The sequence below is a fragment of the Echinops telfairi genome, unplaced genomic scaffold (genome assembly GCF_000313985.2).
Source record: "Echinops telfairi isolate 266 unplaced genomic scaffold, ASM31398v2 ScPeMD7_4048;HRSCAF=4782, whole genome shotgun sequence".
NCBI lineage: Eukaryota > Metazoa > Chordata > Mammalia > Afrosoricida > Tenrecidae > Echinops > Echinops telfairi.
Genome location: NW_022107947.1, coordinates 482455 through 507352, shown reverse-complemented (window position 1 = coordinate 507352; position 24898 = coordinate 482455). Strand labels below are relative to the sequence as shown.

General features: G+C 49.9%; 1 protein-coding gene across 1 annotated transcript in view; it reads right to left on the bottom strand.

Moving 5' to 3' along the window:
- Window positions 1–23353, bottom strand: part of TLN2 (talin 2) — a 351431-nt gene extending 328078 nt beyond the window's left edge. The window contains exon 1 of the mRNA XM_045294950.1: window positions 23265–23353. The gene's annotated coding sequence lies outside the window, so the exon portion shown is untranslated. The remainder of the gene's footprint in view (window positions 1–23264) is intronic.
- Between the last annotated feature and the right edge of the window lie 1545 nt (window positions 23354–24898).

Genomic DNA, 24898 nt, shown 5'->3' with positions numbered 1-24898 from the left:
GTTGCTAATAAAGTATTGTCTGAAAAGGCAGCAAAGAGAGCTTCAAGTGAAACTTTCCACAGGCATAAGCATAGGGCATCGGGCAGCTACCATGAGAGGGTTGGCTACCAAGCACACAAGGACAAGGAAGGGAAACCGAGGGGCTGGATGGCGGAGGAGTGGAAGGCAACTTAGCACCCAGCCTTGTTCTCTTAGACTGGCTTGCATTTCTGCAAGGGACAACCCTACTCTATGTTCGTGTTTCTCAATTCCAGCTCTGAATCTGGACCCAGAGCTCCAGTGGATGCCTTACGCTCTCCCCCCACCCCTCACAGGCAAGCGAGAATCCAAGCAACTGACAACATACAGCACAGAGTCTTGATGGAGTCGTATCATTGTGATAACTGACTTCAGCATCAAGAGAGGCCAGGTGGTTCCTTTCGGAATGTCATGGTTTAAAAGGACCCCCACCCACATAACACAAGGCCCAGAGTTTCTGGCAATGAGTCCAATAAGTGGAGCCATGGAGCAAGTTATCCCAGGTCAGCAGCCGGTCCACAGCACACGCTTGTCACTTTGCCTGGCTTCCCACCCAATGCTATTCCTGCTACACTACGAATATGGTCTGCCTGCCTAACCAGATGCTGCCAAGTCCAGTCTGACTCAGGGAGACCCTAATTCTTCAGAAACAGAATAGCAGACTTTTCTTCCAAGGGTTCTCTAGATGGGCTTGAACCGCTGACCTTTCAGTTAGCAGCTGAGAAGAGTAAGGACCTGCACCACCCAAGAGCTCCACTTTCCTTGTGAGAAATGGAAAACCTTAAAGAGAAAGTCCTGTCCTCACGGAGGAAGGTCAGCAGTTCGGCAACTCCATGTTTCAGAGGCATTTGTGAAAATCTGTTGATTATAGTAAATGAAAGTGAAGGTGCCACTTCTGGAGGGGTGGAGTGGGGGACGGGAGAGCCACGTGGTTTTGTCCACGTAAAAAGAAAGGGAGGCGGTAGCCTGCGCAAAGGGGAATAGGCTGCCCAGTGCTGTGGAAGCTGAGAGCAAAGTGCCGTGCCGCTGCACCGTCTAGGCACCTGACTGGCACAGAGCCAACGGGCAGAGCGCGGGAGGCCCGGGCCGCCACCGAGCAAAAGGACCACAGAAACCACTCCATCCCACCACCCAACTCTCGCCTCAAAGTGCCTCTTAATCCGTGTTCAGTACCTTAGCATCTGACCCTCCACGGATGCAATTCTCATTCATTCGTGCCCTACCTGAGAAACAAGTGTCTAACAGCCGATCATAAAGCCAATGGGATTCTTTCAACTAAATCTTTAAAAGTTAAATAAAACTTGGAAAAGACCTCGTGAGTCTTCCTAAATCATAACATCAGGCATCGAGTCCTGTACGATCCCACTGGTCTCACCGTGGGGTAAATAAAGGCATGGCAGCTTTCAAAGGTCCCGAGATGTCAGCATGGAATGCAGTCCTCTAACTGGCCTCCCCCTGCCCCAGGGGGACCGGAGGAAACTCAGAAGGTGACCTGATGATTCACAGAAACACGAAAAGCCCTAGCCAAGAATTCAGGTTTTTCCCAGGGCAATGTAGAAGCAAGCATCATTGCAAGCAAGCATCTTTGCAAGAGCCATTCAAACAACATTGCTTATGAGAGCCAGCCAAACAAAGGAGGTCCCGGGCTAGGCTCAGGGGAGGGTCGCCCTTTCCATACACATCCAGCAGGGATGGACTGGACATGGTTCTCAGCAGTCAGTCATGCATATTCACACCGGCTTTTCATTGCGTCAGCTGGAGGCTTGTTGGACAAATCCAGCAGAGGCGCATGGACCTGCCTCCTCCATGCCAGGGACAACGGGAGTAAAAGAGGTCTGGGGTAGCCTCCACTGTGCCAGTGCAGACAGGCAGACCCACTTCCTTTGGCCCAGGGGAAGTAAAGAGTAAAGACAAATGCTCTCCTTGTCTTCAGCAACGCACAACAGACAGCAGGTAGCCTGTCCCTGGTCTGGGGATAACAACAACGGTCAAGCTTTTGAGAAATGTCCCTCTTTTGCTCCTTGCTGGTGGCCTACCACGTGTCACCAAGGCACTGTGCCTTTCAGCAGAATGTTTCGAAACATGCCCACTTGAAGGAGATGCATATTTCAGGGGCACGACTGACAACACCCCTTGCTTACTGAAAGCAAAGCAGGTTTGGAGCACTTACTGATGAAGATCCAAGACTACATAGCCTTCAATCTGGACTACACCTTAACACAAATCTTTCCAACGAGGCCATTAAGGGCCATAATAAATGAAGGAAATAGGAGAGCTGACAAAGAGTTCCTTTTACTCGGATCTACAATCAATGCTCGTGGAAGGAGCAGTCAAGGGAATTAAAGAGGTGTTTATTGCATCAGGCAAGTCTACTGCACAAAGGCCTCTTTAAAGTTCAAAACCAGATGTCACTTTGAAGATTAAGGTGCATCTGAGCCAAGCCATAGTATGTCCAGTCCCCTCATCTGCATCCAAAAGCTGGAGTGAAAAAGAATGACTGAAAAACAAGTCAAGTGCATTTGAATTATGGCATACAAATCCGCACAGCGAAAAATGCAGCCAAGGGGCTCCTCGGAAGCAACGATACTTGAGACATGTTATCTTTGGAGATGCTCTACTTCGAGCATGGTACCAGGAGGGATCGTCCCCGGAGAAGGACCCCGGGCCCTTAAGAAGGCGTCAGTGAGATGCACTCATACAGTGGCGGCAACAACGGGCTGAGGCACAGGAACGACTGAGAAAACGGCACGGGACGGCAGTGTTTCCTTCTGCTCCACTACATGGGGTGGCTGTGGGATGGATGGCCCCTGACAAAATTGGTGGAGGAAGAAAAGTACCCTGGCAAGGCTGCCAGTCCCCTCAGGTTACCAAAATCTGAATAAACAAAGTGGTGTTGACATATGGACTGTGGCGGCCCTGCGCTCTGAAAAGATGGCCAAGAAGGGCTGCAGGGAATTGTCTTTAAACAATGCTATCTTTCTTCTACATCTTCCACTGCTCAAGGAGAGTATGCATATTAAACAGCAGACTCGATTGAGGCAAAAATTCCTTTCCCAACAGCGCTCCCTTAAGAAGCAATGTCACATTGTGCCCGGCTTCAAGAGGGCATTGATGTAGCTTCGGATTGCTACAGCCGATATGCAGGGCCTTTCTCGGCCATTTCCAAGAACATTTTGTTTACTAACAAGATCTTTCTCAAGCACAGCTCAAGTTTGTCTACTATGAGCCTTGGCTCAGGTTAGGCACCGGGGCGCCAAAGGCAAGACTCACTCACACTCTCTCTCTCTTTCTCTCTCTCTCTGTCTCTCCTTCTGGGGCCCAGTTGGCAAAGAGACACTTTTGTTGTGTGGGCTGGAGGCCAGTCAAAATGCTTCTCCATACACAGAACAAAATGGAAACAGTGAACATTTGTTTCCCAGGAAGTATGCACTCATTTTGCCTCTTCAAGTTCTACTTGCTCGCTCGCTCTGGGGGCTTTAACAAAGAGAATTGTATTTTCTCAGCACTTAGGAGGCTTAAGTCCAAAGTCAGAGTGCAGGCTCGAGGACTGCTGTCTTCTTTCCTGGGCTCTCAAGGAGGGTCAGCGCTCTACACTTCTGTTCCCGGATGATCCGCATGTGGCTTGGCATCTCTTGTCCCCCATCTCTGCTTGCTTCCTCCTCCTGCTCCTCCTCCTCCCTCCTTCTTCGTCTTCTTTTTGCCATCCTCTCTTTTTAACAAGATCTAACTTAGATTGGGATGACACTTCAGATCATCAATGTGGTATCCCACCGTCTAAAATGCTCGTCAAAGCCCCCAACAGCTGACCCTGCTGCCTTTCTTGAATGGGGCAAAGCGACCAAAGGCCACCATCCATTGGGGACATTTGCTCCCCCCACACCCACGTGCCTTGGAATTTGGATTGTGAAAGACTGGTGAAGAAAGGATTCTTAGGGGTGGGGGAAGCACATTTGTACATTCATTGCCCTCATCATTCTCAAAACATTTCCTCTCCACTTAAGCCCCCAGCATTAGGTCCTCATTTTCCCCCTCCCTCCCAGCTCCCTACACACTTATTTTAAAAGTGATTTCACCATGAAAAAACTGTTCTAAAATTGAGGTAATAGTTGCATAACTCTTCTCGATATGACTGAACTATTGAATTGCATGATATGTGGATTAGGTGCCAATAAAAGTGTTTTTTCAAAAGATTTATAGTCTTAGAAACACTTAAAAAGGGGGGGGGTCTTGAAGAATGGGCAAGTTGTGCCAAAGACACCCATGCGCCCGTACATTTAAACGTCCTCTCTCTCTCTCTCAGTTCCAGATTACCTTCTCGAAGCAAGCTTAGTTTCCAGGCCTATTCAGGCCATTTCTCTATTCCATTTTTCACAGTAAATAAAAATAAGATTCCAGGGAGCACAGAGAACAGACTGGCTACATACATGGAGGCTTCGCGAAGGGGGAGTCCAACTTCATCAAAATGTATTCAAAATCCCCACGGGGCCTGGGACTCGGTCTCAGCGAGTGCTCGGAGCGGAGTCAAACCCTCTCTGCCACGCACCAGCTCCATCGGCAATCATCAGACTCCCGTGCGTTCCACCCAGACTCCACCGCAGCCCAACAATCGCCGGGTCGTTTCCATGCCCTCACCTCGCTCATGCCCGCCTCCAAATGGAATGAACCCGTGACAGTAAGAGTACTCAGTGAGAGGATTCAACTCTAAGAATAATAAAGCCCCCCAGTACCCCACCTTCTGAGGAAAACTCCTTGGCTAGATGCTGAAGGGGGGTGGGTCTCCTAACACCTGGAGGTGCCCTGCACCCTGCAATAGATATGTGAGGTAGGTGGATTTCGGGGTGGGCGTGGGGCGGCGTTGTCCCTCCGGGCCTCCGTAGAGGTTGAAAAGAAACCAGGCAACACGCCAAACTGAGCATGCACAGAAACGAGCCCCCTAGGCCCAGGTGAAACCAATACCTTGGACCCACCCACCTAGGTACATCACAGGTGGGCCTAACTCAGCCAGTGGGGTCAACCAATACCTTCAAGCATGCCTCCCCAGGCAGAGGGGTGAAAAGCCAATCTCCCTCTTTTGTTCTGGTCTTGTGACAGGTCTGAGGGCAGGGAGCACAAGCGCCAAGTGGGTGTGCCCCCTCAGGGCCCTCTCCAGTCGGCTGGGGTTGGGGGTGGGGGGACCCAGTTGGCTCGGTCTCTTAGGCTCTTGCTCTCCTGCCTTCTCACCCCCTTGCTCACTTGGCCTCTCAGTCCCCAGGATTCCCCAGTTCTACAGTTCTTTTCCACGTGGTTTTTTTCGTGCCCAGATGTGAACCCCAGCGTGGCTTCTCACGGCTTGGCACTTTCCAGAAATGGCATGTACCCCTTTTGAGACTGTAAACCCCGAAACGTATCCGTTCCTTAAAAACAAAACTCACTTGGATTACAAAACGTGCTTCGGCGTGGGTTTTCTCAGTATGCAAAGCAAAGACACAGAGCATCATCCGCTCAAGAACCCTGCCAGATCCGCAGACACAGGTCCGTCACTGGCGCTCGCAGGTCTCCAGAGCACAGGCATGAACTCCTCCGAACCGTTCCTTACATCTCTGACAGACAGACACCCAACAGCCTCTTTCCCCGGAAAGTCAGCCCCCTCGCCAGCCCGTGGAACCCTACCGCTCACAAAGCTGGCTTCAACAAGCCATGAACTGGCCCTCCTGCCAGCTGAATAGCTTCTCAGAGGAACCTGTGGGGCACAGTAGTTAGCGATGAGCTCTTAGCCTCAAGGCCAGGAGACGGAAGCCACCAGCCACTCCCCAGGAGAAAGAAGAGGCTTCCCGCGCCAGTAAAGAGTTGCTGTCTTAAGAGCCCACAGGAGCAGGTCTATGTTGTCCTAGAGTTGCTATGAGTTTGGGTTTTTTGGCTTAAGTCTATTTTCTCAGAACTCTACTTATCCTTTACTCAGTGTACCGTGATAGCAAAGGTACCATAAATGATGGTGATTCTAAACTATTAGGGAAAATATTGTCCTAGGCACGTGATTTGAAAGAGATAATCACATGACATATAAAAGCTCCCAAAGTGGCTTCAATGAAATTAGACTAAGTGTTTATAATAATTTGTTAGCTTGAAAGTACATTCATGTGAATACCTTGTTCAGTAATAAAACTGGGAACGGGAGCTATTTTTGAAGTGACTTTGTGAATTCCCCAGAAAGTACTTATTCTTCACAGCAATTTTAAACACCGCCACCCATCTGTCAGTTTGTCTGCATTCTTAATACGCTCCACGGTGATACGGAAGCTGCTGGGCCCGTGCACCACACCCAACTGTTCCCCGTCTCGACTGACCATCTAGCCCTACAAGGCCTCTTCAACAACACAAACTCCGGTTCTCACCTGAACCCTGCATTGAAGACAGACTCTCTAGCAACTGGGGCTTCCTGGCATCGCTTGTGAAACTGTACAGGTGATCCTGCAGTGGGGTCAGGCTTGCCAACCACAGTCAAAGGAAATTTTTTCTCTGTCCAGGGCAGACCTGCCCGCAAGAACTGGGTCAGCACTCTCTGGAAGCCAGCTAGCCAGCAGCTTTCCAAAGACATCCGTGAGTCAGGAAAAGGACCGACTCCCCGCTACAATGGCCAGGCTGGTCAGCTCCCCCATGGTGACCCCGGGGATCACCGCTTCCATGGGACTGCACTGGCGGCAGAAACTGTCCTCACTCAGCCTGCCACCGAAACTGCTTTCTTAGGAATGTTCTAGGGTCATTATCATACTCTAGTTAACTCCATAAAACACACAAAAGGGAAAGACAGCATTTCTTTTTGTTTGTTTGTTTTAAACATCCCCCCTCCCCTACACACACACACACACACATATAGGCCCAGAAATTACAGATAAGGGGTCATTTAAGATGAAAGGCTGGGAGGAAGCAAAAGGGCAACCGTGCAATTAGCCAGGCAAGGGCCTCCAGGGCGCCAATCTTTAAAGGGTTCACCCGCCACTCCCCGCCTCACTGGGATGGACAATTTTGTTAATAAAAGGGACACACTGGAATGTGCTCATTCAGGGTTTTCACCCACAAGATTGCTTCTGGAAAAAAGGAAGAAGTAATACCAGTCTACCCTCCCCAGGGGGGCTAGGTGCTCAATAGGGCCGTCTCAAATACCCCCAAATCCTTTCCGGTTAGCCAGGTACTTCCGCTGGTGAATTCAGCCTCTTGGTACCAATGTCTACCCGTCACACTAAAATCCCCACGATATCCTTGGCTAGAAGATGGGGAGATGTCTCACCAGGAAGGTCTCGCTCTACTCCTAAACTTGGAAATGCCATCCCCCACCAGCTGCTGTCAGGGGCACTGGGCAAGACCATTTTCGGCTTTTCTCAAGTGGAATGTTCTGGAAGCGAGATGGGAAGCTTTGTCAATTGCAGGGGGATGGCTGAAAGAGCAAGAGGGGCTGGAGAGGGAGAGGGAGAGAGAGAGAGGGAGAGGGAGGCTGGAGGAGGAGGAGGACCCGTCTGTAGCACACTGCACACACGTTCATCAGGAGGGTGCCTGCACACAGAAAGCAACGGTTGGATAAATGACTGGAAATTACAGGATCGAGACCGCCCTGTCCTCCCAGAGCTCCGCTTTCTAGCTGGGTGCCCGAGAGAGACAGGCGGTACCACACAGGGCAAAGAACTGCAACAGCAATGACAACCTTTGGGCTCAGAAGCCCAGAGTTTCCCACTAATAAGGGGTCCAGCCTGGATGTGGACCTGTCTTCTGATTCCGCACAAATGCACCTTCCTTCACACCACACCACATTGCTATCTCAGCAACAGGGGCGGAGGGGGTTTGACAGAAGGAAAGGAGGGCTAAATTGGGGGTGACCAGAGAACACCTCACGAGAGGGTAAGCATATGAGCCAAGCTAGCTTGGCTATAAGACAGAGGGCGAATGGTTCAGCTGCATTTAACTAAATCTGCTTAGAATTCCCTCACCACTTACCAGAACTGAATAAGCATGGGGGAGAGGGGACCAGGGCAATGTCTGTTCAAATGGTTTCCTTTTTCATAAAACAAAACCCTTATCCTTGTCTGCTAGGACTGCAAGGCAAGGGGAAAACACCTCCGATTTGCAGGAACTACAGACAGTGGCTTAATTTCTCAACGGAAAAGAAAGTAAAGGAGGGGGAAGGGGGAGGGGGGAGACAGCACAGATCATTTTATCACCTACATGGGAACATGACCCTTAAAATGGAGAATCATTCAGAAAGTCCTCCCCAGGGCCCAAGCCTCTGCAGTGTAATGATTTTTCCTTCTTAAGGGAATAAAAGGTTAACAAAGTGTAGCCGTTTTCTAAATAAGGTCACACGGTCCTTCCCCAGTCCGATAGCTGCTCTGGGAGAAGGAACAGCTCCCACAAACACCCTGCTTGAATGACTGTCTCCGAATCCACTTCTGGAGAGGCCCGACCTTCTCTTGAAAGCCCATGAGCCCCTGGCAGCTGAGGTCTGGCCATAAGCAGAGGCTGTAATTACATTTCTCCCAGGGCCCACACCGTCGGCCCTGGAGCTGGGCCTTGCAGGGAAAGCTTCAGGACGAGGACGGCTGCCCCTACGGCTGTGCTGGTCCAAATTCAGGGGAACCCACATCTGGGGGCTCGGGACACTGGACAGTTGGAGATGCCCAAAGCACTGAGGATAAAAGTACACTCACGTGAACCCTATGGTCCCGTTGCCAGCAATTTGGCCTCTTGGCATGAAAGGCATCACAGTAACACCTAGACCAGGAGGAGCTACAGCCACGAGTTTGTCAGATGGACAAGCAAGCTGCTTCATCAGTAGTCTCTCTTGCTTAGGCACAGACAGCAGGCGCGGTCGATACATTAGACTTAGGGCACTCTGCGATAAATACACAGGACGGCTTAGAATGCGGGCACTCTTGAGCATAGCCTACTCAAACCCACGCCCCGCTCACTGAAAGTGACCACAAGAGCAAGGGGATGAAGCTCATTCACTAAGTGTTTACTCTGTGCCCCACCCAGTGAACTGGGTGCTTTGCCCGCTCCATCTGGCTTAGTGCTTTCCTCGCACCTCTGCCCTACAAGGTGGTTGCAGGACCAGTACTCTAGAGATGAGGCTCAGGAGCCTTGCGACAGGTCTGGCCCCACAGGAAGTGGCAGGCTAAACCCTGTGCCTCCTGTCTGGAAGTGGGGCTCCTTGGTGCCACGCTTTTTCAGATCGGTTCTCCAGCGAGGAGCTCCCTGTGGGCGGCATTACCAGTACAGCAGCTGGCTGGCAGCTGTTTGTAGGCAGACTTCTGAGATCGTGAGGGATGTCCACACTCCGGGCTCTCTAGGAAAACCACAAACATCCTACTCCACTCCACCCCACCCCACAGGAGGGGCAAGCAGGAGTTCAGATCAAATGCAATTAGTTATTCACAGACTGTCAAGCCCTGCAGTATTCGAACCCCAAACAGGAGGGCACACCACTCCTCCGAGTTCTCCATACAACCCAAACACCATGCTGAGCTCTTTGTTGAGCTCCTGCCAAAAACTCTCAGCCGAGTAAGGATGATTCGAGACCCAGGAATTCACAATGTTTTCTGGGACTGCAGGGAGTCCATAAGACAGAAGGCAGTTCCTTTATGCACTTATTTGGAATAGACAATTGCAACAACAAAAACTGTTGTTTTTTAAAAATTTTTATTCACATGTTTTAATCTATAATTTTTAATTTTGGGAACATTTGAAGCGGAATTCATGACTTTGCTATTTTTCAAACAAGATATAGCAATGTGGGGCAAGCATTGGACTGCTAGCCACAAGGTCAGCAGTTCAAACCCACCAGTGCTCCTTGGATGAAAGATGAGGCTGCCTGTTCCCGTCCATCTCAGAAACCCAAGAGAGAGGCCACTGAGTCAGAATCCCCTGGATGGAAGTGGGTGGGTTTGGGTTTACGCTCTTCTCCCAATAGAAATTGTCTAATATAATTAAAATGGCATATATGATCTGAATGATAAAGGTTATCAAATAAATCTGAATAATTTAAACTGCCCTGTCAAGTTGAGTCAGACAGTTAATACATTAGTAAAATACATGCGTGCACACACCAAACAATGCCACCACCGTTCTGAGGCTTCTTTTTTCTTGGTGCAATGAAGCCTACACATGGATAAGAACGCCGGGGCACATCCCACTGAAGGATGGCGCGCGAGCTTTCTAGCAGAAATGTGGGAGAGAGGCCCCGTGAGGGTGTTGTACAACCTGGCCCAAGAACCTCCTAGAGCCCTTGTGAGAATCAGATGTGCTACAGAACCCCAAAGCAAGCTGGTCAGTATCTGAGGGAAATACATTCAGCAATGTCAGCCCATCTGGTACGAGGTCCTCAATGCTGACAGTGATCAGATCAGGGGAACCAAACAGCCGCCATGCACTCTGGCCTTATGAGAAGCAGGCAATCTCCCTACGGCCTCACTCAGTCAGCGTGGTTACTGGACACACCCTTGCAGCTTTCTGAAGCATAGCACACAGCGCATTCAAACAGCACAGGCACAGGGCTCCTGGGGCCAGCTCAGACACTTTGCGTGAGATAAGACGTGTCACAGGGAGGGGAGTGATCCACTGCCCTACCAGTCTACAGGGTAGCTGCTAGGTGAACCCAGCACAGAATTCGGAGTCGCAAGGAAAAGGTGTAATGACAACACTTGCTTCCTACTTCGTAAGGCAGGGAAGAATAGAACGGAATGCATTTCAGACAGACTTTCGAGAAACATTCAAAACTATTTCACAGGTAGTGGGGTAAACTTCAAATATTTAGAATGCTCATTCATTGGGAATTACGCCTTCCCACAAGACACCAAGGTAAATGAAACGTCATTGCATTTTTATCACATTGCTCTTTATTCTCATTCTTCAGAAAGCCCGATCCTTGACCTTTCTGAAACATCTTCTCCATACCCCATTCCCGCTCCCTCCGGAATTCTTACAGCACACCACAAACCCCTGCAGACCATGTGCATTTCACATCTTTGTATCAGGCACATTAGAATCCTATATAGACAAAGACCCTTCCTCATACAAAAACCCAAACCAGTGTCGTTACTAACAGTCTCTTGCCAAGACAGAGAACAGCTCCAAATCCAGGTTTTCCTAAAGCTGCCTATACGTTTTTTGCTCCAGGTCAAGCACAAGCACATAGATTACCAAACATTAAAAATTCCACTGTGGAGGTATAGCAAGGGTGGAAAGGGGAACCACACGGACAGACTGATGTCCTTCAAGGGGCCGGGTAGTTTGTATGTGACTGTTAATAAGCCAGTTGCAGAATATTCATATTCTTAGTATTTCCCTTTGGGGTAAGTTAGCGCTTGGTGTATAAATTATCACAGTACCAAACTCAATAAATATTTTCAGATCAATTCAGTGCTATTGAGCTGGTCATGGTATTCTGAAGATCATCACTCAAGCAATACTAGATTACAAAAATTTCCCATTTGTATTTCCTCAAACAGAATGCAAACATTGTTCTAATTGGCAATGCTGGGTAGTCAGTCAACAATTATTCAAACTCCCCCACCAATACAAATTTTGGATGTCTATCTGGGATTCTGATACGCTCATCCACTGGACCCTGGTGATGATCTACAAGGGGGACACGTGTTACCAAATCATGAAGCCGTTGCCGTTGTTGTTGTTAGAAGCCATCGGGTCAGCGCCAACTCACAGCGCCCGATGCACAGCAGAGTGACACCGTCCACAGTCTTGTGCCACCCTCATGACTGGTCCTATGTCCTATGTCTGAACCCATTGATGCAGCCACTGGCTCACTCCATCTTATGCAGGGCCTTCCTCTTTTGAGCTGCCCTCCACTTTACCAACCAGGATGTCCTTCTCCAGGGACTGGTCTCTCCTAACAATGTGTCCACAGCAGTCAGAAAATGTCTTGCCATCCTTGCTTCTTAGGAGCACTCTGGCTTATTTCTTCCAATACAGATCGGTCTGTCCTTCCAGGAGTCCAGCAGTTTGGCAGGATACCAGGTAGGATAGTTAAGATATGCTACTGTTCGCAACAAGCATTTACTTTAAAAAAAAATCATTTTATTGGGGGTTCGTACAACTCTTATCACAATCCATCCATACATTCATTGTGTCTAGCACATTTGTACATTTGTTGCCATCATCATTCTCAAAACATTTACTTTCTACTTGAGCCCCTGGTATCCGCTCCTCGTTTTCCCTGTCCCTCCCCACTCTCCCCTCCCCCTTGAACCCTCAATAATTTATAAATTATGATTATCATTTTGTCATATTTTATACTATCTGACGTCTCCTCTCACCCACTTCTCCAGGTTGGAGGCCATATGTAGATCCTTGCAATCTGCTCCCCCTTTCTCCCCCACCCTCCCTCCACCCTGCTGGCATCACCATTCTCACCACTGGTCCTGAGGGGTTGATCTGTCCTGGATTCCCTATGTTTCCAGTTCCTATCTGTACCAGTGTACATCCTCTGGTCTAGCTGGATTTGTAAGGTAGAACTGGGATCATGATAGTGGGGGTGGGATGGGGGAGGATGCATTTAATAACAATAGAGGAAAGTTTTATGTTTCATCATTGCTACGCTGCACCCTGACTGGCTCGTCTCCTCCACGAGACCCTTCTGTAAGGGGATGTCCAGTTGCCTACAGATGAGTTTTGGGTCCCCACTCTGCACTCCCCCCATCATTCACTATGGTAAGAATTTTTGTTCTTTGACGCCTGATACCTGATCCCTTTGACACCTCGTGATCACACAGGCTTGTGTGCTTCTTCCATGTGGACTTTGTGCTTATGAGCTTGATGGCTGCTTGTCTACCTTCAAGTCTTTAAGACCCCAGACGCTATATCTTTTGATAGCCGGGCACTCTCAGCTTTCTTCACCACATTTGCTTATGCACACACTTTGTCATTGGCGATCTTGTCAGGAAGGTGAGCATCTCAGAGGGTCGGATTATTCGAACAAAGTGTTCTTGTGTTGAGGGAGCACTTGAGTAGGGGCCCACAAGCATTTACTTTTTGAGTGAACATTTGTTCTATCTCATTTATTGTAAAGTGCCAACTGTTCCCTATTAATCCCAAAAGGAAGTGTCTACGGCAACTGTCTATAATGCAATGCCAAGCGGAACCAACAGGTACAGCGGGGAACAGAATCAAACAGCCAAGTAAAACCACTCATAAAGTAGAAGTTTGAGAATCACTGCTGTAGGACAACATTGGTCGTAATCAAAGTAACCACCACCCACCTGTCTCTCTGTCACACTGTGCTGGCTCGCGTGTTGCTGTCAGGTTGGAGACCCTACCGCTAATTATTCTAGCACCGTGGTGGGCAGGTTTCAAGAAAGCGTCTAGACTAAGGTAGGCTAGGAAGAAAGGTCTGGTGATTTAGCTGAAAGAGCCAATGAAAACACTTAGAACACTTAGAAACACTTAGTGCCTGAGCTCGAGCTGGACGTTGGTCTGTCTTGGCTGGAAAGCCCCCCATGACCACAGCCACAGTCGCTGCCAACAGACTCCGGCACAGCAACCCTATCTAAGGATGGTGTTGGACCAGGCACTGTTTTGTATTGCTTTTTTCTGTCCTGCAGGAGGCCACCGTAAGCCAGTCAACTGGTAGCAACCAACAGCAGTAGCAATCAGATAGAAAGCCTCCCGGATTCTAAGAAACCCCCATTCTGTCCACATGGCAGCTTCCAGAGTCCCAAGCATCACCTCTACAGAAGAAGCACATCCCCTGTGTAAGAACAACTAGCGTGAGTCTTACCAGGCTGATATGCATACATCATTCACCTGACAAGCCTAACTCGGCCCAGTGAGCCAAGGTGGAATGAGAAGCGACGTGCACTGGAGAAACTGCCAAGGCAACATGGTGACCATTTCCAGGTCAGTGTGAGCTAGGAGGAGGTGCACCCTTGTCCTCAGAGAAAAAGTGCTGATCAAACAGCACGCCACTTCTTCCTCACAAGGAGCTAGGGAGAGCACTTCCTTCTCGCCACAACAGATCCACAATGGCTCCCCACTTTAGGAGGAACCAACTGACAAAAATCACTTCCACACCAGACCCTTCCAAGTATGGCAGGGAGTCTTCCTTAGATCGCTAACTTGAACTGTGGTGTTCAAATGCTCCATTGCTCTAGAGCCAATAGATTTAATTATGCACTTTAAGACCACATTAACCAAGAGCTACAGAGTAAGAGAATCAATCATAAAACATGACATGTTCCCTGATGTGAGGTACTCTAACTTTTAACATATTTGAGTTGTGATGAAACATGCTGATGGCTGTCCGTTTGGAGTTGTTTGCGCTGTGTTTTACACATTATTGTTAGCCATCAGGAGCTGGGAGTCAGTCGACTCAATGGCTGTGGGTTTCGCTGTGGGTTTTACTTGTTAGTACTGTGTACTACATACGATGTTGCAGCACATAATTTGCTGATGTTATCACTTTCAGATGTTCTCCCACAGATGTCCAATGGTATGATTTACTGTTCAAAACACTACCTTACAGCAGGATATGGAAATGGACTTCCCAGAGAGCCCTCGAAACGAACCCCAGTGCTAAGTGGGGTACTGCCTGTGTAATGTCCTGCGCCTCATCCTGAGGAAGCTCTCTGTGAGGAAACATCAAGCAAGCCCACAGCACTCCCAAATCACTGCCTCCGCCCTCTGCAAACCCTGTCACAAAACCCACAGAAAAGCCGAGTAATTGTTCCCGATGGAAAGAGACCACAGAAACATGGCAGCTAACTATCCTGCATGATCCTAGATCATGGAATCCTACATCAAGAGAAAGGGTAGCTGCAGAGGACAGTCTTGTGCTAAGTGGTCAGATTTGGAGAGGGACTACTATGATGTAATAGTATATCCATGTCACCACATTGTCTCCTAAATAAAGCACCCAGGGAAAGAGAGTAACCACACTCAGGGCAGTAACTGAGGTGGGGCAGGGGGCAAGCAGAGGGGTAGGGGGCACTAGCTAAAAATATATGTAGTGCACATTATTTGTGTTTGAAAAAATAAAGTCCATGTCCTGCTTTTACTAAGTGAGCTGTGGTTATGAAAGACAATGTTCTTGTTCTTAGGAAATGCAAGCTGAAGTATTTAGGGGTAAACAACAGTATGTTTAGAACTTATTTTCAAGTAGTTCAGAGAAATCACATGGATCCAGAGAAGGATAAAGAAAATATTTACTAACAGTTGAATTTCAGTGAAGGCTACCCAAGGGATCTTTGCATTCTTGCAAGTTTGAAATTGTTTGCAAATAAAAGTTACTTAGAACCTACACAAAGAAGTGTGTCCACATGATCACTCGTGGAATAAGGCAGGGCCGCCACACGAGCCTCACATGTTACCATGGACCCCACTGACAGACACAGGTGACTGTGCCCCTCGTCCACCTGGAGCCAACTGGTCAGCTGTCCATGCTCAGCAGGGAAGGGGTCTCTTCAGAATGGGACACTCAGGTGCACAGCTTGAGTCAGGCAGCTCGGAGGAGCTGGGCTCAGCAAGAGCGTCTCAGGAGTGAGGTAGCTGCTCTGCTTGATACACGCAGGAGTGAAGCCACCGTACAGAAGGACCCGAGAATTGCTTCTCTCATTCAGGGGGTGGGGGTGGGGGGGTAGTAAAGAGGACTAAAAACCTTGGTGGGCCCCAATGGGTTCTCTCAGGACCACCGTAGGCCCCCAGTAAAAGTTAGCTGCAATCAGCAGCTGCATGAAGCAACCCCATTACGCCCACCTCCTTCGTGTAAGCTAGCTCCCCTGGGTTTCTGCTCCTGGCACACAAAATCCTGGGCAGGAACAGACCGCTATCAGTACAATGGGATAAGCAGCCAACATGAGTCATCACACAGCAAGGCAGAGCTACCGGAGGCCCCACCTCTCGCTTCTGCCCCCTTCCCATGGGAAAGACTGGCTTCTTCGGTACTGTTGACCATAGTTTCATACCCTCAAACAAGCTGGCTCCAGAGAGGGGTAGAGCCTGCGACAAAGCCCCCCCCCCCCCAATAGGAATCAAGCAATGCAAGCAAATGGCAGGAGAGAGGGAACTCAGACCTTGATCATTCGGGAGACCTGGTTCCCCAAACCTGTCTCTGACATGCTCCCAGCCACCTGGTAGGCCACCCCAATCATGTGGTCCTGCGACAGGCAGAAGGATGGGCACCCAAAGATGTCCAAGGCCTCGACTCCGGGACCTGGGACCCTATTAGCCACAGGAGGTGTGAAGACGTGATGACAGTAAGGCTCCTGAGATGGGGAGGCCACCCCAGGTGATCCAGCAGGTCCGGGGCAGTCCTTCAGAGTGGACACGCTTTCCTGGCTCTGGATGGATGGAAATGTGACCCTGGGCGTGAGCCAAGGAAGGAGGGCAGCCTCAAAGGGGAAAGAGACAGCTTCTCCCCAGGCCCCTAGACTCTCCAGGAGTGTGGCCTGCCTACACCATGCCTTCAGTTCCAGGAGAACTGGGTTACACTCTAACCTACAGGATCCTAAGATAATACATTTGTGTTCTTTGAAAGCCAAGTAGGCAAGGGAATTTTGTTGCAGTAGCGATAGAAAGCCAATACAGACATTATTCCCTCATCTAGGAATGCGTGAGTTGTCATACTTTTTTGAGAACTGGGGACTGCTCACCACAAGGTCCACTGTTCAAAACTACCAGCTGCTCCTCAGGAGAAAGATGAGGCTTTCTAGTCCAGTAAAGGGTTACAGTCTTGGATACCCACTCGGGTAATTCTGCCCTCTCCTATAGCATATCTCTGAGTTGGAATTGACTCCGTGGCAGTGAGTTTGGGTCTGTTTTTTTGAAAACTGGAGTCCAGAGTTCTCCCACTCCGCCAGCCTCAGGCCCCGAGGGTGCTTGGGGCATGGCTGGACAAACCTTAGCCTCTGCATGAGATCATCTCTAGGGATAATGGATGCACACAACTAATGACCTCCATGCCCTTGCTTGGGACCATCTGCCCTTGCTGGGACCATAGTTTTGCCACTAGAGCGCTGCCTTTCCTTTTTAGGACTAAAAATAAAATGGGTCATGAGTTACAGAGTCAGAGCCATGGGGTCCCCGGCACAAGAATCCCAGGGGCATCCACTTATCAGTCAGTGCTCTCCTGTGGCCAGGCCTGCCCACCTGAGACCGGCTTCTTTCCTTCCTCGGGTCCTGGGGTATGATCACCAAAAGCGGCTTCCAGATGTCTGAGTCACCCTCCCCTCCCCACTGCAGGCCCAGGCAGCAGCTGCAGCAGCAACAGCAGCTGGACTCCCAGTTTAAACCCAGCCCTGGGAATGCCGCCACTGCACAAGGCTCCCTCACTCCAGCACCTTCTCCAGGACGCCGTCCTGTGTCTCCTGGGAGCCATGCCCGTGGACGTGATATCAAATGTAGCCCAGGGGTGCAGTGACACCCCGGCTCTCAGAAGGACAACAAAAACATCCAGAGGCGGCAGCTACGGCCCCGACTAGTAAGTGAGCTGTTAACCAGGGCCATCCCAAGCCTTGTGGCTTTGCAGGAGGGTGTCTTTTGTAAGAGAACAAGCCTACTTGGGTTTCCCATGGCGCCAGCAAGAGCAGCCCCCAGCCGGGGCAGGTTCTGAAGCAGCGAGCTGCAGCTAGCTGCTTTGTGAATCTCCTTTCCACCAAGTCCCCCCAGAGAAAGGCTGCCCAGGAGATCTGGCCAGAGATGGGGACTGTCACCCTGAGGGGCAAACATGCACCGAACAGCGATGGTGAAGGAACCCCCACCCCACCCCACATGTTCAGCAGAACGGCAAAGAACTACTTCCAGCCTATGTGCAATGAGGCCAGAAACAGAACGTCCAAATTCCCGCGCTCGTAAGTGAGGAGCTGGATTGCTCCTTTCGGGGTGAAGTGTCTCTCAAAGCCTGAAGTGGGGTCACCTTCAGCCTGAGACCCACACGACCTGGCCCGCCCTCCTTCTGTCTGCTCCTTTCCTACCCAATTCCCCACACCTGGGTTTTCCTTTGTTTACCAGCTGGCTGCCACACCTTTCTCCCACAGAGCCACTGGTGGTCCAAGCCACCGACCTGTTGCTTAAGCCGCGTGGCAACTGAAACACTGTGTTGAACCACTTCTGCTTACTCTGTCTCTAGAAAAGAAAAGTGCTGCTTCTGGCTGATCTTGCAGTCACAGCTTCTGGTTCTCTTCCTCCTGTGATGGGTTTTTCCCCCATCCCGTCCTTTCTGAATAAAGCTTATGCCAAACTCTGGATTTGTAATTATTTGACCAAGCTGAGAACTCGTATTGAAATGATTCAGGCCCCAAGAGATGGTTTGACTTGAGCACCCAGGGCCAAGACACAGTCAGACAGGGTGGCGAACGAGAAGTGGACCGCTCCGTGCGCGCCCCACCCCCAACCCACCCCCAGGAATGCTGCTGCCCTAGACCAGCCTGTCCGCTCCTGTCTAACCCTGACCGGCTGCACATGCCTGCTGGGTGTCACAGGGGCTGCCACTCTGCTCTACAGAAAAGGGTGGTTCCGGGAAAGGTCAGAGGATGCTTCTGGGTGCTTGGGGGACCCTGGCAGCAAACTGACCCGCACAAGCTCAGTGGAGCTCATCTTGGAGCAAGACTCTCAAAGCTCACTGCCAGCGAGTCCACGCCAACTCATGGGACCCTCTGGGACAGACCAGAGTGGCCTCGTGGGTTGGCAGACTCTAACTCTTTAGGGGAGCAGCAAGCCAGCCGTATCGTTCTCCCATGGAGCGGCTGACCTGAGGCCAGCAGTCCAAGACATAACCACTACACCACCAGGGAAAGAAACTGGCCCAACAAGGGCAGCCCCCATCTTCCCTTTCACAGATGTTCCTGGGGACCGACTGACCGCAGTGTAAGGAAGCCCCGGAGAACCTCAGGGAAGAGCTGCTGTGGAAGGGCGAGGTTAGTGCAGGGAGGGGCCCTGGTTCTACCTAAAAAGGACAACCGTACGAGCCAGAATGGGCACCCGGGCACCCGGTGTCTCCTAATAAGAAGACTTGGCTGAAAGCTGCATCTATCTCAGGTCTGGTGCAGCCATATATTTTTTTAATCCTTTAAAAAATATCTCTGTAGCTTTCAAAATTGCAAACCATTGTAAGGATTAGTAACCATCTGTGCTGGTAAGGGTCCTCAGACAGTTGCCAGGGATCTAAATTGCATCACCTTTAGAAAGAGGGACTTATAAAGGGGCATATACATTGACCTTGAAATTCTACTGGTCTACCCCCAAGTGTTAGGAGGCTGGTCATCCCAAATGTTTAAACAGACAAACAAACAGAAGTGAAGGGGGAGGGACCGGCCCAGCAGCAGAGGGCTGAATCGTTAACCAGCAAATCGCATGAAGAGATCAAATGCAGCTTTTAAGTAGGGCCAAGAGATACTCCTTGCATATTGCATTTACAAATGCCTTACACAGAGCAATGTTTTATAATTTGGGGGGTTAAAATCATATACACAAACAAAGGGTCTAGCTCGGACTAATTTGCCTATTGTTGTTACAACTTAGGATTTTTTTTTTTCTCTATACCAGGGAGAAAAGGAACAAAAACTTATAAATTCTAAACTAGGGACAAATCATGCTGCTTAGTTTTTTTTTGTGCTGTTTTTATTCGACTGCCTAAAAATAGGGAGAACGATGTCTCTCAGGGTCCCAGGAGATCATTCTGCCTGGATGTCACCTCGGGTCTATGATTGAGGACGAGCAGCGGTAATGGAAGGGGGTACAGATGTAAGAGACCCTCAGCCCCGGCCCGCCGGCCCTGTGAGCAACGCTGGCTCTGGGGCTGGGACTTTCCGCTGACTCAGCCCTGCCGGGAGGCCAGGAGCCAGGATGGCAATACATTTAGACTCTGGATAGTGTTGACCTGTATCTGAAGGAGGAAAAGGCCACTTCTGTGTCTCCTGGTGTCCTGAAACTTACACTTAATGATGAATATTTTATAAGCACAGTCTGGCACTGAAGAGGAGAGAAAGCCCAAGTCGGAAAGCCCTAAGGCATGCAGCAAAAGTCCACAAAGGCTGGAAATGTTGACCAGTAGGAGGGAGGCAAAATTGAGAAAATGTCTTCCTTTTTTATTTATTTCTTAATCGTTTTATTGGGGGCTCTTACAACTCTTGTTCCCATCCATACATCAGTTGCAGCCGACATATTCATACATATATGCCACCGTTCTTTTACAGACATTTACTTTGCATTGAGCCCTTGGGATCCACTCCTCTTTTTCCCCTCCCTCCTCTCCCCCCACCCAAACCTCGTGGCCCCTTGATAGAATGTAGATTGTGAATTATTTTCAAATCTCACACCAGCCGCTGTCTCCCTTCCCCTCTGGTTTCTGTTGTTCTTCCCCCTGGATGGGGGCGGGGGGGCCGGGGGGATAATGTGCCACTGCGATCGGTGCCGCCCTCCCTGCCCTCCGCTGCCCCCCTACCCCCTACCCTTTTGGGATCTCCATTCCTGTTCTTCCTTTTCAAAAACAGACTTCTGTCCTCCCGTTATTTAAAAAGAGAAATTAACGACACAGAGGTTGTAAATTACTTGGCGATTTCCATGAGAGGAAAGGGCTGTTTTGGAGAAATACAATCTCTCTGGTTGAAGGAGAGCCTGGGAAAGTCAAATGGTCACCCAGCATGCTTACATCCCAACTGTCCTCGTACTGCCACATCTTGCTCCAGTGCAGTGGCTGGCGGGTCAGCCACCAACCTCTTGGTTATTCACCAAGCACTTCACCACGGTGCCACCAGCCAATTCATCACTCTTCAAACGGATGGCTTCAGATAAGCAAGTGGAAGGACATTCATTTGCTGGGTTCATTTAACGAGTGCTTATGATGCTGGGACATTCCCGGGCGCCAGGTAGGACAAAGCACAATCCCTGCCCCCAAATGACTCATTGTCTAAAGGCAAAGGAGTTGGCTTCAGATAAGGGGATCCATGTTCTAAAAGAGGAAATTTGGCCAGGCACAAGGACCTGGGGCACCACGGAAGCCAAATAGTGTTCGACTTGTAACATGGCATTTGGTAACTGATCTGGCCCAGCCAAGAACTCAATCTATATATGAAGCAAGAGGTTGTAGAAGGGGATATGTCAACTCATACATCAACCCATCCTTGAAGGATGAGCTATCTCCAAGAATTGGGTAATGAACTTGACCAGCATCCTCCCTGTTTCTCCAAACAACGTTACAAAGTAAACTTAGTCTTCCTCCTTCCACTGGTGAGGAGCAAACTCAGAGAAGAGTAGCTACTCAGCATGGGTGATTATGAGGAAACTGAGGCCCAGGGGAATGTGCACAGGCACAAAGTTAACCCACTACAGAGCAGGGATTCGAACCCAGTTTCCACACATTCCAGAGCCTGGAATCTAAATGGGAAAGTAAGCTATGTCCTTAAGCCTACTAGAGACATTTAAAATCAAATACCATCTCGTGGTTGGGGTGGAACAGAGTTAGAAACATAATCTTGCAACACAAAGCCAGAAACACAGCTGCTGGCCACCAGTGCCCCAAACAAAGGACCCGGGGCACCATGGAAGGTTTTTGTTTGTTTGTTTGTTTTGTTGGTTTTTTTACCATGGAAGTCTAGTGGTGTCTGACTTAACTTGGTATCTGGTAACTGGCTTGGTCCAGCCCAGAACTTAATCTGTACGTGAAGCAACAAATACCAAGATGTCAAATTAGAAACGTATCACTAAGAACCAGTCATTATGCTTTTAAACAAATGCCTTGCCTGTCTTCTTATTTGATTAATGGTAAGTAACGGTGAGAAATTTTCAATTATAGAATTACTGAGAGTGGAACCAGAGTGAAAAGTACCAAGAGCTCCCCGGGGTATCTTTGCAACTTTTCCGTAAATCTAAAGCCATATCTAACATAGAAGTGATTAATTTTTCTTTTAGGAAATTTAAACTCTATACCCGATACCGAAGGGGTACAATCACCCTAAACAGAGCAGGGCTCTTTTGCGATGGTCTTGGACACAGACACCCCATAGAGTGATCCGGAAAAGGCCTTTAACGAAAACATCGCCATCGCACCTCCAAGTCCTGAAGCTGCCAGGTGCTTAGGTAACCAGGACCTTCCACCTTCACCTCTCTAGCGGTTTCCACACCCTCAACCCCCAACCTCAAAGGGGTACAAGAGAAGGTGGGAATCTGCCTCCCAAGACATGTTTTCTGCCTGCTGTTCATTTCTGACCGGAATCGACCAAGTTCTTCCAAATGCACGGGCCAGAGTGACACTGAAGCAATGCTTTCACGCTGCCCCCCAGGGAGGAGCGCTGCACAGTACATGTGCGTTGCCGGGAGTAGAAAGCACCTGAATGACGTGGGCTTACCACTGATAGTAAAATGCCCTTTCCAGTCGGGATGCTGGAGGTACACACAGGTGAGACCAGAGAAAGCCCTGCCCTGGGGTCCAACCGAGCACACCGGGTGGTATGACGACCACCTACTGGGGAAGTTGCTTCTCTCCCCGCACCCCAGTCGCCTCCTCTAGAAACTAGCGCCTGTGCCTGTCTCGTAGAGTCCCTGGGGGTGCAACTGGTTAACGTGCCTGGAGCCCTGGTGAAGTCGTGGTTGCATGCTGGGCTGCTAATGACAAAGCCAGCAGTTCAAAACCACCAACTGCTCGTCGTCGGGAGGAAGAGAAGGCTTTCTGTTCCCATAAAGAGTGACCTTCTCGGAAACCCAAGAAGCAGTTCCACTCTGTCCTAGAGGGATGCTATGAGTCGGAAATGACTCGAGGGCAGTGGGTCTGAGGAAATCTAATGGCTGCAGGTTTGAGTCCACCTAGAAGCACTAGGGAGGAAAGCCTGGCAATTTGCTTCCGGAAAATCAGCCACTGAAACCCCTACGGAGCGGAGCTCTACCGACACATGTGCGGTCCCCATGGTCCAAGTCGACTTGGCAGCAACTAGTGCACCTGCCTTCTGGTCTGTGGAGGGGTTGGGGTAAAGGTACAGGAACATACGCCCAGCACTCAGCACCAGGACGAGTGCATTGTGGATACTCCATAAATGGAGAAGGACTGTTACCATGGAGATGAAGAAGAACCAAGTCTGGACCCATGTGTTTGGTTCTGGTGGTACCCCAAAGGCAGCAACCGTAGGACCACAGCAGGGCAGAAAGGTCACACGGGGTGTCACAAGCTGCTCGGGCAGCTGGGAACGGCAGAGGCAGGCTGTGAGGACCCCGGTGGACTCTGCAAGGGCTAGCCACCGCGGAACTGTTGCTTGCACCATAGAAACATGAAGATTACTCACGGTTTTCAACAAGGTGATCCCAGAACTTGTGGGCAGCCTAGCATTCGAACGGCCAGAGTCAAGTCCAGATGTTACCCTGCAGCAGCACACTGTCAGGAAACAAACACACAAAACCATGGGGGTCAATGGATGAACATCAATCTGCCGGCATGCACAGACGGGAGATGCCAGGTTGGAAAGAGCCAGGGAGAGGAACATGCTGCGGGGGGTCGATTGTCTCAGGGTACCCACAGTGCAGTGATGGGGCTGGCAGCCCTTCTGACCTCAGTGTCTGCAGGACCACTCACCCCACACCAGGCATGCCTGAGCCAGTGCTGTCTGTGGGGCTCACTCCACTCACACTGTGGTCCCCAGCCATCTGAGGAGGTCAGCTAATGTCGCTATAAAACCATAGAGACTTTTGTGAAACAAAAATATGAAAACGTGAAGCTCCTGTTTCTCAATATATCTTTGCCCCTAGGTCAAGACACTTGTGTCTCTCTCTAGTCTGGTGGTGTAACGGGTTATAGGCGGGCCTACTAACCTAAAGTCAGCAGTTCAAACCCACCAGCTGCTCCTCGGGAGAGAGATGGTGCTCTCTACTCCCGCCAAGATTTTCAGTCTCTGAAACCCACAGGGGCAGTTCGACTCCGTTCTAGCGAGTTGCTGAGAACTGGGATGTTCGTGATGGCGTGGAGTGTTTGAGAACCCTTCCCTGAAGAATCCTGAGCTCTTTGACGCGATGTCAGAACAGTCATTTTGGCACCCTCCAGGGACTCGCATCAGGGTCCTGTTAAATGCTGAGTTTGGGGAATAAACATAAGTCTCTACGGGCCAGACCAGGGCTATGGGCTGGACAGAGTAAGATTCCCCAGGGACACCGTCACAGGATGACCTTTGCTCGCCTCAAAGAACGAGTGGGTATGTTGTTGGGATGGAAAAGAACAGTTCTTCAGCTCGACTTCCCGGACGTTTTTCTCTCACCGGTGCATTTTTAAAATTTTCCTAAAACTTCTCCCTAATAAGCCCCCGTAACCATCCCATGGACTTTGAGAAAACCTGTAAAGACTACCCCTTTAGTGTCCCCCACATTAGTCGCCATCACCTTCAGAAATGACCTCTTTGCCCTGAATTTAACCGGCCCAGCAAATCCCGTCAGAAGCCACTGTTTGGATTAGACGCTTTCGTTTTTGAAGGCGCCCCAGGAGACAGACACGTGTCCACACCCGGCCACGGATGAACTGCAAGCCTAGCAAGCAGTGTTTCCTTCTTATCCTCACCCAACTGCACGGCGCCCTGGTCCGAACCTCTTTGAACAGATGAGACAAAAAACGAGGCTCAGAAAGAAGTCCAGCCCCAAATCATTGCTACCACTAGCTGCCCCGGAGTAGATTCTCACTCATCGCAACCCGTCCTTGTCAGAGTAGCACTGTGCGCCATAGGCCGTTCAATGGCCATCACTTTCAGAAACAGATCGCCAGGTCTCCCTCCCGAAGCACTTCTGGACAGACCCAACACCCAGCATTTCAGCGAGCAGCCACGCCAAGCACAGTAACCATATGCAAAAACCCACTGCCATCAGGTCACCTCTTGCTTTACACACCGAAACCTTCCCGGGAGCAGACACCCTGCTCCCGGCATCCACCCACAGAACA